Raw genomic sequence first — 14,503 nt, forward strand, 5'->3', positions numbered from 1 at the left:
AGGGAGACCTTCTCTATGGGTTTCCTCCGTTCAGACTGTTGCCGGAAGTGATGCAGAAGATTCAGTCATCCCAAGCCAAAGTCATCCTGATTGTACCGTTTTGGCCCAAAGGGCCATGGTTTGCCCAGCTGAAGGAAGTAAGCTCAACGGACCCATGGATGATACCGCCCTCACACGATTTACGGGGGGCAAGGGGAGGTGCTACACCCTCACCCAGGAGAACTCTCCCTAGCAGCGTGGCTTCTGAGTGGGACAGGCTAGCCAGGAAAGGCCTGTCAGAGAAAGTGGTCGCCACCATCTTAGACAGAAGGAAGAAATCGACAAACACCGTATATGATTAACTTGGAAGAAGTTCTCCGCCTGGAAAGATAGGAATGGGTCGCCGGGGGCTCCCATCTTACATACAGCATGGGAATTTCTCCAAGCCGGGGTAGATAAGAACCTGGCTGCAAATTCCCTTAAGGTGCAGGTAGCAGCACTATCAAACTTTCTGGAATTAGGATTGGCGGCAGACCCATTAGTAATCAGGTCCCTGAGAGCTATCTCTAGGCGCCGAGTCCTGCCCACGCCGAAGCACCCTACATGGGACCTGGGCACAGTTCTGACGAGTTTTTTCAGCAAGAACCTTTTTGAGCCTTTGGAGGTGTGCTCCTTTAGACTTTTTGACTCCTAAAACCATCCTGCTTGTAGCAATTACGTCTGCCCGCAGAGTCAGCGAACTGCAAGATCTGTTGGTAATAGAACCATACTGCACTAGCCTGCGGGACAGAACCATCCTCCGCACGGATCCGGCGTTTCTATCTACGGTTGCGTCACATTCTCATAAGTCGCAGGAAGAAATAATACCATCCCTGGAGGGAGACTACAGCAGAATTGATGATCCAAGGAAGGGGGACAGTGCCTCCAAAGGCACCATCACAAGATGGGTAGGAGAGGCCATTTCTGAAGGTTATAGAGCTGCGTCTGTCACCACCGGCCAGCCTAAAGGCGCATTCGACCAGGGCCACCGCAGCCACCTGGGCGGAAAAGGCGGGGGCCTCCCCTGGACAGATCTGCAATGCCGCAACATGGTCCAGTTTCGCCACCTTCGCTAGACACTCCAGATTTGACCTAATCGGCAGCAAGGACCAGGTGTTCGGCAGGAAGGTCCTACGAACAAAGGGCCCACCCTAGAGCATGTATTTCTATTCTACTCCTCTCAAGTGAGCTGTCCTAGAAGATGACTCGGGAAAACGCAGTTATTTACCTGTTAACTGTATTTCCAGGAATCTTCTAGGACAGCGTAACTCCCTCCCGATTGCTGTGTGATTATGTACTAGGGTTTCGTCATGCTTGAAATCGTCATTGTGTCTCTACTACCATTTTTATGCTTTCTCCTAGGCCTTCGGTCATATTCTTATACTGAGGGTCCCCTGGGAGAGAGGCTACTTATAGAGGAAAAACGTGGAGCGGGTGTTTCCTGGGAGGAGCCTATCTCTCTCAAGTGAGCTGTCCTAGAAGATTCCTGGAAATACAGTTAACAGGTAAATAACTGCGTTTTTTTTTTTTTTTTAGATCTCTGAACTATCCCTGGCAATGGGGATCATTAACTAGGGCAAGAGTGGTCTTCACTGGACAAGTAACGGGCACATTTATCAAGGTGTGAATGTAACATTAAATAAACATTTACTGTAGATGAATCACTTTAATTTAAAACACATGATCAAGGATGTTTGTTTGGTGAATGTCACATTATAACTATACCCCTTTTTACAATTTACACTCCATTTGGCTGTATTCAATAATGGCTGTTGGGTGGACATTAGAAAGTTAGCCTATTTATCACTCTTGGAGATGGAGATAAATGCTGGCGCTATAGCCACTGGCAGTGGTCACATGAAAATAAATCCGACAGGCTGGTTGTACTGAAGTTGATCGATGGGACGACTTCAACATAATCAGCTTGCCCTTAGATGGATCGAATCTTGGCTAGTTCCTGCTTAGCTAGCCGAGATTCGACCTCTGTTTATAGAGATCATACTAATAACAATCAGATATCCAGTGTTCTAACAGGAATACCATCTTGTTCAATAGCTGTTGTCCATAGCAATCATCAATTCACAGTAAACGAGACAATCTGCAGTTTCAATGTCGGTCCAAATCATCCCCATTACCATTAGAGAAGCCCTGTAAACAGAACCCATAACCATAGTAACATGGACATGGCTAGTACCGGCTTGAGCTGTGTTATTTAAACATAGGAAATAACAAACATCTTGGGGGGGATTTAATAAGCCTGGCAAGCAGAATCTGGAATTACTGTACATATTAACCAATCTAAACGCACATCATTTTTTTAAAATCTTAATGCGTGCTCTGTGTTAAGAAAAGTACAGTGCTGTGCATCCCGCCCCCAAAAACTTAGCTATGGTCTGTTGTCACCATCAGTGGTCACCACTGTTCCCTGCTGCTTCCTGATCTTCCAGTTTTTGGGGTCGAGTACCACAGGCTCTGCTTCCTCTGGGAGGAGGGGCAGGGCTTGCTAGGCCCTGTGTGTGTTTCCATGGATACAGCTAGGTTGTTAAGGGACGGTGGTTAGTGGCTTGGTAATTGACTGCACAGGAAAAAAAAAATCATCATATCCTCTCAGTGTAAAAATAGGGTTTAATATCACTTTAGGCTTTGATATTGAAAGCTGATTGGCTGCTATGCACAGCTGTTCCAGTCTTTTTAAATACACTACCACCAGTGTTTACACAAAAATACAGTATTTACTATTACTGTTGCCAATAGCAACCCCCAGAACAACTCTGCACTGTGTTATTTAAACCTAAAATACTGCACACGCCATATCTCCAGATCAATAAACCCCATGGGTCTCACAGCACTAAAAGTAATACTAAATACAAATATACGCGCATCAACACGACATCCCATAATGCAAATAGTGCACATAGCAACCAGATGTCTTTCCCCCCCAAATGACAATAGTGTGTCGTTTTCCATAGCAACTGCCCATCAACGTGATAAAATGATCAAAGTGATCGATTTCAGTATTGCAATTCACGTCCAGCCTCTCCTTCTATCCCCTCTGTTTCCATCCTATCTTCTATCTTCTCCCCCCCTCCGAAAGTCTCTTCACCTCCCCTTGCAATTCACATTCAGCCTCTCCTTCTTCTGTTTCTTCTATCCCCTCTGCTTCCATCCCATCCTCTATCTTCTCCTCCCCTTGCAATTAATCTCCAGCCTCTCCTTCGTTCTTTTCTGTTTCCATCCCATCTTCTATCTTCTCCCCTGAAAGTCTCCTCATCCCCTTGCAATTAACGTCCAGCCTCTCCTTCTTCTATCCCCTTTGTTTCCATCCCATCTTCTATCTTCTCCCCCCCCCCCCCCCCCCCCGAAAGTCTCCTCACCTCCCCTTGCAATTCATGTCCAGGCTCTCTTTCTTCTATTCCCTCTGTTTCCATCCCATCTTTATCTTCTCCCCCCTGAAAGTCTCTTCTCCTCCCCTTCCACTTCACGTCCACCTTCTTCTTCTTCCTACCACTCAGCTTCTCCCTTCTCACCCTCCCATAGTCTCCCCACCCAATCTTCAATCTTACTTCATTCTTCCCTCAACTCCTTCACCTCCTTCTTACCCTCCACCCTCCTTCTCTTCTCCCCATAGCAGATGCAGCCAACATATTGGTGGAGTAACAAAGCATAAGTAATCAGAAAATGGTGTGGCATTTATCCTTAACAGTAAGCTCTCAAAGGCGCTACTAAAGTACAATACTATTGGTGATAGAGGCATCTCAATCCTTCTATAGGGAAGGCCAATCAATGTCACCCCAACAGAAAACGCTGAAGATGAGGATGTAGAGTTGTTTTAAGAACAACTTCAAAATGCAACAGATGAAGCAGCAAATCAAGATCTATTGAACATCATGGAGGACTTCAATGCAAATGAAGACTAAATTAAGCCAGTGATAATTTCGCACAGTTTTGCAAAACTAACCAACCGTCCTTCACGTATACATGATTGCAGCACCACAAGCGTCGGCTATACGCATGGACCTCTCCAAAGGGCATGCATCATAATCAAATTGATTACTTCTGAATAGGATAGAGGTGGAAATCTGACAACAAAGACTAAACCTGGAGCTGATTGTGGCAGTGACCAGGAGCTTTTGACGTGCAAGATCAAGGCAAAGCTTGCAAGAAGAAGATCATTAGAGGCCCTCCAATATATGACAATGAAAATATACCACAAGATTACTAGATTAAATTAAACAACAGATTTGCAGTTCTGGGTACAGGAGACAAAAGCCCGAAGAGTTATGGAATGACATCAAAATCATAATTAGTGAAGAAGCTTAAAGAATATTACAGAAGAGAGAAAAAGCCAAGAAGTCCTCTTGGATTTCAGAAGAAATTAGAAAATGGCAGAACAAAGAAGACAAGCTAACATTTCTGGCAATAGTAAATGTTTCAATGCCAAGTTCGGAAAGATAAAGAGCGATATCTCAAGGATATTTGCAAGAAAATTTAAGCTGAGCACATAAAAGGAAAAACCAGATTAGTTTTTCAGGACATTTAAGAGATTGTGGCAGAAATTCCAACCTAGATTGGAGATGCTTAAAGACTGTAATGGATTGATACTGAACAAACCAGGGAATACTATAAAAAAGATGAACAAAGAATATGATCATACATTATGGGTAGCACAGTGGCTAAGTGGCTAGCACTTCTGCTGAGAAGTGTTAGGTCCATTGGTTTGCGTCCCAACCATGGCACTTCCTGCATGGAGTTTGTATGTTCTCCCTGTGCCTGCGTGGGTTTATTCTGGGTACTCTGGTTTTCTCCCACACTTCAAATATATGCTGGTAGGTTAATTGGTTCCTGTCTAATTGGCCTTAGTATATGTATCAATGAGCTTAGATAGTAAGCTCCTTGAGTTCAGGGGCTGATGTGAATGTACAATATATAGCAGAAGCTCTGCGTAACTGATGGTGCTATAGAAGTGCCTGTAATAAATAAATACATTGAGCAAGAGCTACCTGAAGCTCAGGCTGGGTTCAGAGAATATTGAGGAACAAGAAACATTATTGCGAATGTTAGATGACTATTAGAGAATACCTAAACTCACAGGTGGCTCCCGCTTCTAAAATAAAACAAAATACTTATGAAATGCCCAAATAAACAGCACATCTATTTCTAGACATAGATATGGCCTACATATTGTCAGACTACCTCAGCCAATCACAACACATGTGAGCATACGTTATTTGCATTTTGTAGAGTAGGAACTGGCCAGAAAGGGATTACTTTGATGTAGTTAGCCAGTTTAAACATGCATTGGAAGGCATGTGAACCAAAAATCCCTGTTTTCATGCAAATTTTGCTAGAAAAATGTAAGTGTGTATAACAGTGAGCAGAGGGCTCATTCAGAATTTTTAGAGTCCACTGCAATTTGAGACGCTTCGGAGATTCATTGAAGAATTTAAAAAAATGTGTAAATTTTAATATTGTTGCCTAAAGCCTCCCTTTTATCCAGATCAATGTATAGCTTGTAGTGAGTAGTGCATAAGTAAAGCCAAAACGTGTTTTTTTTAGCTTTGGAGAAAGTGGAGACGGATTAGAACCCCTGTTTAATTGTTCTTATTGCTGTCTGTACCCAGGTTAGAGAGATTCCACCTCTCTATTTGCCCTGTTTACCATTATTACTGAACATGAAAGAAAATTCCAAATTTTGACTTGTCATCAGAATAGGAATGAGGACACTAGTTCTGGTGACAACCAGGCATTCCCTCACTTTGGAGGGATTTCCTCTCACTTCCTGTTTTGGCTATGAATTTGAAAGGCGAGTGAAGAGGAGTGCCTGGTGTCCAATAAGATATAAGCTGTAAGATGTGTTAGAAGGCGTTTATTGAAAATAGCAACAAGTACATTGACCCTACGCGTTTTGGGGGAACGGGGATTCCCCCTTCTTCTGGGCTATCAAACAAACACAAAGTTGTACAAAAATAGATATATAAATATGTGGAAATATAAAAATGGCAGCTAAAAAGATCATATAATTATGTGAAACAAGCATTATATAAAAGATCATGTGAAATAAATGCTATTAACCTGTATATATAATATAAAAGGGGTGTCTAAGTCAAACAGGGACTTTTAATTTTACAGGTATAAAAAGGGATGCTAGCGTGGTGGTACTATACGCAATAGTAAGTTGGCAAGTGTGTCCTATTACTGATAGGCGGAGCACATGTTGAGGGCCAGGCCAGAGGCAGTTAATCAGGATGGCAGACCACAGTGTTAGTGCGTGCATGGAACAGCATGTGTTGATGAAGTTTCTTGTGAATGAAGGCGTAAAACCTGTGGATATCTACAGAAGACTTCAAGCACAGTATGGTGATGAGACGCTCAGCTGCAATAAGTCATTTGAATGGTGTAAATGTTTCAAAGATTGTCGTATGTCCATCAGTGACGATCCCAGCCGTGGTGGTTCCCAGCCCACAGCAGTCATTCCTGTGGACTTTCAGCACGGAGGAACATCTGATCCTGGATAATCAACACATAACCTGTTGTGACATTGCACAAGAGACAAATCTTTCTGTGGGAACAGTGAACACAATGAAGAAGTGAAGCAGGCTGTCCTCAGATGATTCGGGCGTACTGACAAATCTTTCTATGCTGAAGCTTTCCAGGCATTAGTTAAACGCTGGGATAAGTGTATAAATGTAGTAGGGGAGTATGTTGAAAAATAAATGCAGTTTCTGCTTCTTGAAATCTGTTCTTTTTATTATATAAACTCAGAAGTCCCAATTTGACTTGAACACCCCTCGTATATAAAATTTGATGATACTTACAAGTATTATTACAAAATAATGATGCAAATCAAAATAAGGATAAAAATAAAACTGAGTAGAATTGAAAACTGAAATAGAAATGAAATTAAAATAAGTGTATTGTAAACTGGCATCTTAAACGTCATGATAAAATAAAACAATGGGGGACATTAATGAAAAGTGTATACATGACCATTAAGTATGTTTGGAGAGCCCCGATAGGACACGATGATTTAGCTATGGGAAGTGAAGGGAAATCTCCCCAATCGGACACAAATGGCAAAAAGTTCACAATTTCTATACAGAAAATTATTGGTTAAACCAACAAGTGTTTTTGGTTTATCACTACTTTTCCTTTATGCCATCTTTTTAGAATAACACATGCAAAACGTCTATGCTGGCAACCCGTCGATCGCAGTCTACCTGTCGACTGTGGGCAGGTGACAGATAGACCGTGAACAGGTCCCTCTCCCCCCTTTCCCCCAGCCTCCTCCTCTGCTGCAGTGACCTCTGGCCCCCTTCCCCCCGAGCAATGTCTTCTTTCCCCCAGCCTCCTCCTCTGCTGCTGTCATCCTCAGTGCACAGCGGAGAGCGGAAGACAGCACAGCTCAGGACGGAGGGCGGGAGGAGGAGCTGGCCAAATTAACTTTTCATATTAACAAGCTGGTAATTGGTAGGTAGGGCTGACCTAGCAACCAATCACTTGCGGGTTAATATGAAAAGTTAATTTGGCCAGCTCCTCCTCCCGCCCTCCGTCCTGAGCTGTGCTGTCTTCCGCTCTCCGCTGTGCACTGAGGATGACAGCAGCAGAGGAGGAGGCTGGGGGAAAGAAGACATTGCTGGGGGGGAAGGGGCCAGAGGTCACTGCTAAGGGGGCAGAGGACACTACTGGGGGTGATGTGCAGAGGAAAATGTTATGAACAGGGCCACCCCCATAGCAGTGTCCTCTACCACCTTTCATATCACATCCCTCCCCACAGTAGTGTCCTCTGCCCCCCCTTTCAACCTCTAGCCCCTTTTTCACCCCACCAGCGGTGTCCTCTCCCCCCCCCTTTCCTCCCATGGATGGGTATTCCCAGCAATTGGCTAAGGATCAGGATGTTAATTGTTGTTTGTACCCGTAGTACAGCCCAGAAACAATAGTGAGCATTTTGGGTTTTTTTTTTACCTAAAACACACTGACACCAATTAAAAAAAAAATTTTGTGATCTTTGACCCTGACAGCGATTATGTGACGTGGAATCGGGAGTCCTGGGTCATAATTGTTAGAACGGAACCCGGGGCTCTCTGTGACACCCCAGTCTTTGTGCTGGGAGCGCGCTGTGCGGCACGCTCCCAACACAGAGACAGGTACGCAAATATGCGGCCCCAGGAAAAAAGCCCAATTCCATGAGGCCGCATATTTGTGTGATGTCGGCATCAAGGAGTTAAAGTGATATTAAAGGCTTAATTTTTAAAAAAATAACAAACACATTATACTTACCTGCTGTGTGCAGTGGTTTTCCACAGAGCAGCCCAGATCCTCCTCTTCTAGGGTCCCCCACCGATGCTCCTGGCCTCTCCCTCCTATTGGGTGCCCCCACAGCAAGCAGCTTGCTATGGGGGCACCCGCTGCTCCGTGTGTCCCCTATCTCTTCTCATTGGTTTACTTGCTGTGATTGACAACAGCGGGAGCCAATGGCTGCCCTGCTGTCTCAGCCAATGAGTTGAGGGAGTCCCGGGATTGAGAATTAGGGGGGCTGGGGGAGCTGCTGAACAGAGAAAGTTTTCTTACCTTCATGCATAGAATGCCTTGAGCCTTTACAACCACTTTAAGGGCTAATTCACACCAGAATGTGGTGTGCACTGGGTATGTGATTTGCTGCAAATGTCAATACTTTCCTAATGACACTCCAAACGCAGATTCAGTGTGTTCCCCTGCACCGGATTGCGTGGTACTGCAGTACCACGCAATCCGGATGTAGTGCGTTTTTAAAAGTAGTACATGCACTACATTTGGGTCGATCTGGTGCGTGTTCAGCCTATTCAATGGGCTGAATGTATGCAGTTAGATGTGAACCAGCCCTAAGGCCAGGTATGCCTAGAAATAACCAGTTCCTCTTTAATGGCGCATAGACACATAAGAAGTGCAGCACAAAGGCAGCTGAAGGTCTACAACTATGGCTTCTTAATGATAAAAGATCCCATTTTTAATTTATGTTTACTTTGTTGCAGTATCATGTCAGAAAGGAACGAAATCTTCAGATATGTCAGGAAATGACTGTATGTATTTATGTTTTAACATGTAAAAGTTTTAGCTGCACTACATTCGTTTGATTTTAGTTTCTTATTCCATGTGCGTTCTGTACAAACACTGAAACTGTTGTAGTCTCCAGACACTTGCAATTGCTCAGTTAAAAACCTGGCTGGCTGTACTGCCAACTGTAGAGAATTAATACCTTGTCCAGACAGGGCGCAGGAGTTATACATAGCTGGATGAACTCTCTGGCATCTAATCGAAAATTCTTAAATTTGGGTGGATTTAATCTTTAGCCTAATCTCAGATGGACATTTTTGCTCCATATCACATACTGTCATAAAAGGTATGAATGTCGAAAGCTAAATGTGTCCCAGAGGAATGAACAATAAATTTATTTATTAGTTTCTCTTATGAATTTGGTAGCACCATTGTTCCAGATAGAGGCTTATGGCTGACCTTTGATCTAGATGTGCTAGGTCTCTTTAAGAAGACAGATCTATTGTTACAGAGGGCTTTTGAGTTATGTGCATTAACAGGGCCATTGTATGCATATAGTTGCCTTTTACTGTGGATATTTTATAACCCTTCATGGGTTAAAGTTGGCTGAATATCCACTCAGGAATTAGCAGACAGAACATGCCCAGAGCATTCTGAATGTGGAAATCAGCAAAGCACGTTTCATTTCCTGTAGAACATTCAGCACTAAAGCACTTTTCTGCTGTATCTCCCTAATTTCTCTTGATGTTACAGTTTGCAGAGATGGCCTCTGCTATTATAATGGGCCACATTAAAATTATATTATGTTTCTTCCGGCCAGTTATTAGGACCTTCATAAAAGCCAGTTTACATCTGTATTGAGGAAGCATCTTCTCAATGTATTTGTCTTCTGACTCTGACCTTAAATAGCCAGTAAAATTGTTTTGTTTGAATAGAAAAGTTCTTCCCTGTACAGGTGAAATTCGAAAAATTTGAATATCGTGTAAAAGTTCATTTATTCAGTAATGCAACTTAAAAGTTGAAACTAATATATGAAATAGACTCGTTACATGCAAAGCAAGATAGTTCATAGTTCAAGTTCAGCTCATGAAACCCCCAAATACACAATCTCAGAAAATTAGAATAGTACATGAAATCAATAAAACAAGGATTGTACATAGAACAATATCGGACCTCTGAAAAGTATAAGCATGCATATGTACTCAGTACTTGGTTTGGGCCCTTTTTGCAGCAATTACTGCCTCAATGCGGCATGGCATGGAAGCTATCAGCCTGTGGCACTGCTGAGGTGTTATGGAAGACCAGGATGCTTCAATAGCGGCCTTCAGCTCTTCTGCATTGTTTGGTCTCATGTCTCTCATCTTTCTCTTGGCAATGCCCCATAGATTCTCTGTGGGGTTCAGGTCAGGCGAGTTTGCTGGCCAATCAAGCACAGTAATCCCACGGTCATTGAACCAGGTTTTGGTGCTTTTGGCAGTGTGGGCAGGTGCCAAGTCCTGCTGGAAAATGAAGTCAGCATCCCCATAAAGCTCGTCTGCGGAAGGAAGCATGAAGTGCTTCAAAATCTCCTGGTAGACGGCTGCATTGACCCTGGACTTAATGAAGCACAGTGGACCAACACCAGCAGATGACATGGCTCCCCAAATCAACACAGACTGTGGAAACTTCACACTGGACTTCAAGCATCTTGCAGTGTGTGCCTCTCCATTCTTCCTCCATACTCTGAGTCCTTGGTTTCCAAATGAGATGCAAAAGTTGCTCTCATCAGAAAAGAGGACTTTAGACCACTGAGCAACAGACCAGGTCTGTTTTTCTTTAGCCCAGGTAAGACGCTTCTGACGTTGTTTGTTGTTCAGGAACGGCTTGACAAGAGGAATACGACATTTGAAGCCCATGTCCAGGATCTGTCTGTGTGTGGTGGCTCTTGATGCACTGACTCCAGCCTCAGTCCACTCCTTGTGAAAGTCCCCAACACTTTTGAATGGCCTTTTCCTGACAATCCTCTCCAGGCTGCGGTCATCCCTGCTGCTTGTGCACCTTTTTCTTCCACACTTTTCCCTTCCACATAACTTTCTAATAATGTGCTTTGATACAGCACTTTGGGAACATCCAATTTCTTTTGCAATTACCTTTTTGAGGCTTTCCCTCCTTATGGAGGGTGTCAATGATGGTTTTCTGCACAACTGTCAGGTCAGCAGTCTTTCCCATGATTGTGATTCTTACTGAACCAGACTGAGAGACCATTTAAAGGCCCAGGAACCCTTTGCAGGTGGTATGGCTTAATTAGCTGATTAGAGTGGGACACTTTGAGCCTAGAATATTGCACCTTTTCACAATATTCTAATTTTCTGAGATTGTGGATTTGGGGTTTTCATGAGCTGTAAGCCATAATCATCACAATTATGACAAATCTGGCTTGTGGCTTGAACTATTTTGCTTTGCATGTAATGAGTCTATCTCATATATTAGTTTCACCTTTTAAGTTGCATTACTGAAATAAATGAACTTTTGCACGATATTCTAATTTTTCTAGTTTCACCTGTACATGAATAAGTGGCTAAGTTTCCAGTACTGGTTGAGAATCAGGCCATATGCCGTGTTATGGAATTGGCTGGTCAGCTTCCATCAAAAGCCATTTGATCCACAAATGTATCCTACAAGACTACATGCTTAACATGCTGTAGAGCATGGGTGCTCAACCTTTTGAAGAGTGAGGGCCACTTAAGTGATTTGGTAACCAGTTGCAGGCCACAATGAAATAAAATGGTTCAGAATTTTGATTTTTTTTTTTTTACTTTGTATAGCTTAAAGCAAAGTTCCACCCAAAAGGGGAAGTTCCGCTTTAATGCTTTGTCCCCAGCTCCCCATTAAGGATTGGCACCTTTGGGGAGCGGGTACCCGAATTTGACAGGTACCCGTTCCCATTTCCACTGCGATCGCCTAGGCGATCGAAAGCGGAAGTTGTCCTCCTTCCCTGTAGTCTTCTGGGACACATGACAGGTCCCAGAAGACTACGGGGCCATTCACAAAGCGCAGCGCTTCTCGCACATGCACAGCCAGGTGCCCACACTAAAGATGCTGGCACCAGGGAGAGAAGATGGCTGGTGAAACCAGCGGTGGTGAGGACACTGCTGGACCGAGGAACAGGTAAGTGTCTGTATTTTAAAAGTCAGCAGCTACAGTTTTTGTAGCTGCTGACTTTTTTTTTTTCCCAGCAGGAACTCCGCTTTAAAGTGTTACTAAACCCAGGACCCTGCATGCACTCTATCTGGTCTCCCACAGTACACACAACATGGAAATGCAATTATATTAGTAAATATAAACTGCTAAATACCTTTTCTCATCAGAAGTTAGAGCAGTCTTGTGACTTCTATCAGTGTCCAGCCAAGCACTAGCTAAGCTTGCAGGAGGAGTTTTCTTTCTGCTCTAGAAGGTTGCAAAACCCCTGACCTCTGTCTGACCAGTACGAATTGGCCCTGTGCTGATCACATGCACTCTCCCAAGAAAAAAATAAAAACCTATATAGCAATACACACCAAACTGTGCATGTGCAAATGCCTATGGTTCAGTCTGTCTTATCAGGAGATAACAGGTGGTCGCTTAAAAAAGTGGAGGAACAGGGAAGAAGAGATCAAACAGCATTTTTACACAATGCAGAGTATTAACCCCTTAGGTTCCACAGTGAGTATAACAAGCATGCTTTACTTCATATACAGACTGATTTTACTGTTGTGGGTTTAGTGACACTTTAATGGACATTTTCCTCCTGCAGCCGCTGAATGCCGGTAGAAAGGAGAAGAGGAGAATCTGACTTTTAGCAATTACAAAAGAAAGTGGAAGGGTTTGGTTCCTGTATATGTCACCTCCCCACCCCGTCCAAGTGTAAACCAGAATGTGACAGGGAGGCCGCACGGGCCCCCTGGAGCACAAGGAGAGGACCCCTGATGCTACACCTGTGGTTGGAGGGTTGTGGTAAAAACACATTCTAACTATGGGGTTGTACTGCCCCTAAACCACAAATGTAAACAAGCCTTTACGGTCCTGGGCCCCCTATAAGGCTGCTTTCACACTGATGAACTTTGGTTTACCCGCACTGTGAATGCAGCACAATATACCTGCGGCTTTCCTTCAGGTTAGCTGCTCTTTGTCACAGACTTCTATTATATTTTACGGGTGTTGTGCACTTTCTGAAAGTTTTTTGTGTTCTTACATTCAGTTTGAGGTGGAGGATCCACATTAGAGGGCTCTGCAGGCCACAAGTTGAGAACCCCTGTTGTAGAGTGATGAAGTGTTTACAATTTCCACTGAAGGCTTGAAGAGACCCTGTTGTCAGAAGTTCATTTTTTAAATGAATGACCTAAGATTTCATGTGCATGTAATGCATTTTATGCATATTAACAGTAATATGGTAATATCCCTTATGAAGACAAAGGCCCTCAGACGTCTTGGAAATGGGTGGCAGTAGCTACAGACTTGGAGCTGACACAAATCACTATCTATAGTACTCCCTCCTCCCAAACTCTTGCATCCACATAAAAAGCAAAGAAAGGGGAGTATGTTCTGGACCAGCACAGACAATAATTAGACAATCCCAGAGGAGGAGAGAGCTAGAACATGCAAGGAGTACTCAATTAGCAAGTTTAAAGGCACATTAGTCAATACAGCCTAGTCACAGGTCCATCAAAATTTATGAAAGGCAAAACTCTGCAAGTAGGTCTTTAAAGTTCTTGATTGTTCTATGCTTTTACTGGCCAAATTGTTTTGTTTTTGGATACAGTAGAGACAGGTTGGATTGTTGTTTGTGTCTCCACTAGACATTCTAAAGTGATTCTGAAGCTAAAAATGCTTTTTACTTTAATGCATTCCTTACATTAAGTTTTATATTTTTCTGTCCTTTCCCTTACCTGTGTGAAGAGGAAGAGAGAGGAGCAGAGATCAGCACTGTGCATGGCTGCATCTCGTCTCCCCTTTCTACACAGGGACCTGAGCAGCAGCAGGAGCCATTGGGGAGGAATTTTGGGGCAGGACTAAGCCTGTCTGCCTGTCTATGGAGTCTGCTCTATAGATACACACAGCTCACAAGCAAGCACGTACTCTGTGCCTCCATAGCAAGCGACTTACTACAGGGACACACAAAGAAGAGGAGAAGCCAAGATCGCTAGCTGATGACCCAAGAAGAGAAGGATCGGGGCTGCTCTGTGCAATGGTATTGCACAGAGCAGGTTAGTATAACATGTTTGTTGACCATCACCAATACCTCAGAAAATGCTGCCTCTTACCAGACCGAAATGACCCTTCAATTAAGTACGGGTCAAAAAAGCGCAGTACAGATTCCAAATATGAATAACGAACCCAGACACTTTCGGCTCTGAAGGGATAAGCTGACTCCCAGGTGTTGAATGAAGGAAAAAGCCTTTTGGATCACTTTCAAAAGACTCCCAACTGATAATCTAAG

The sequence above is a fragment of the Staurois parvus genome, unplaced genomic scaffold, assembly GCF_062004578.1.
Source record: "Staurois parvus isolate SC_StPar_1 unplaced genomic scaffold, SC_StPar_1.0 ptg001432l, whole genome shotgun sequence".
Classification (NCBI taxonomy): domain Eukaryota; kingdom Metazoa; phylum Chordata; class Amphibia; order Anura; family Ranidae; genus Staurois; species Staurois parvus.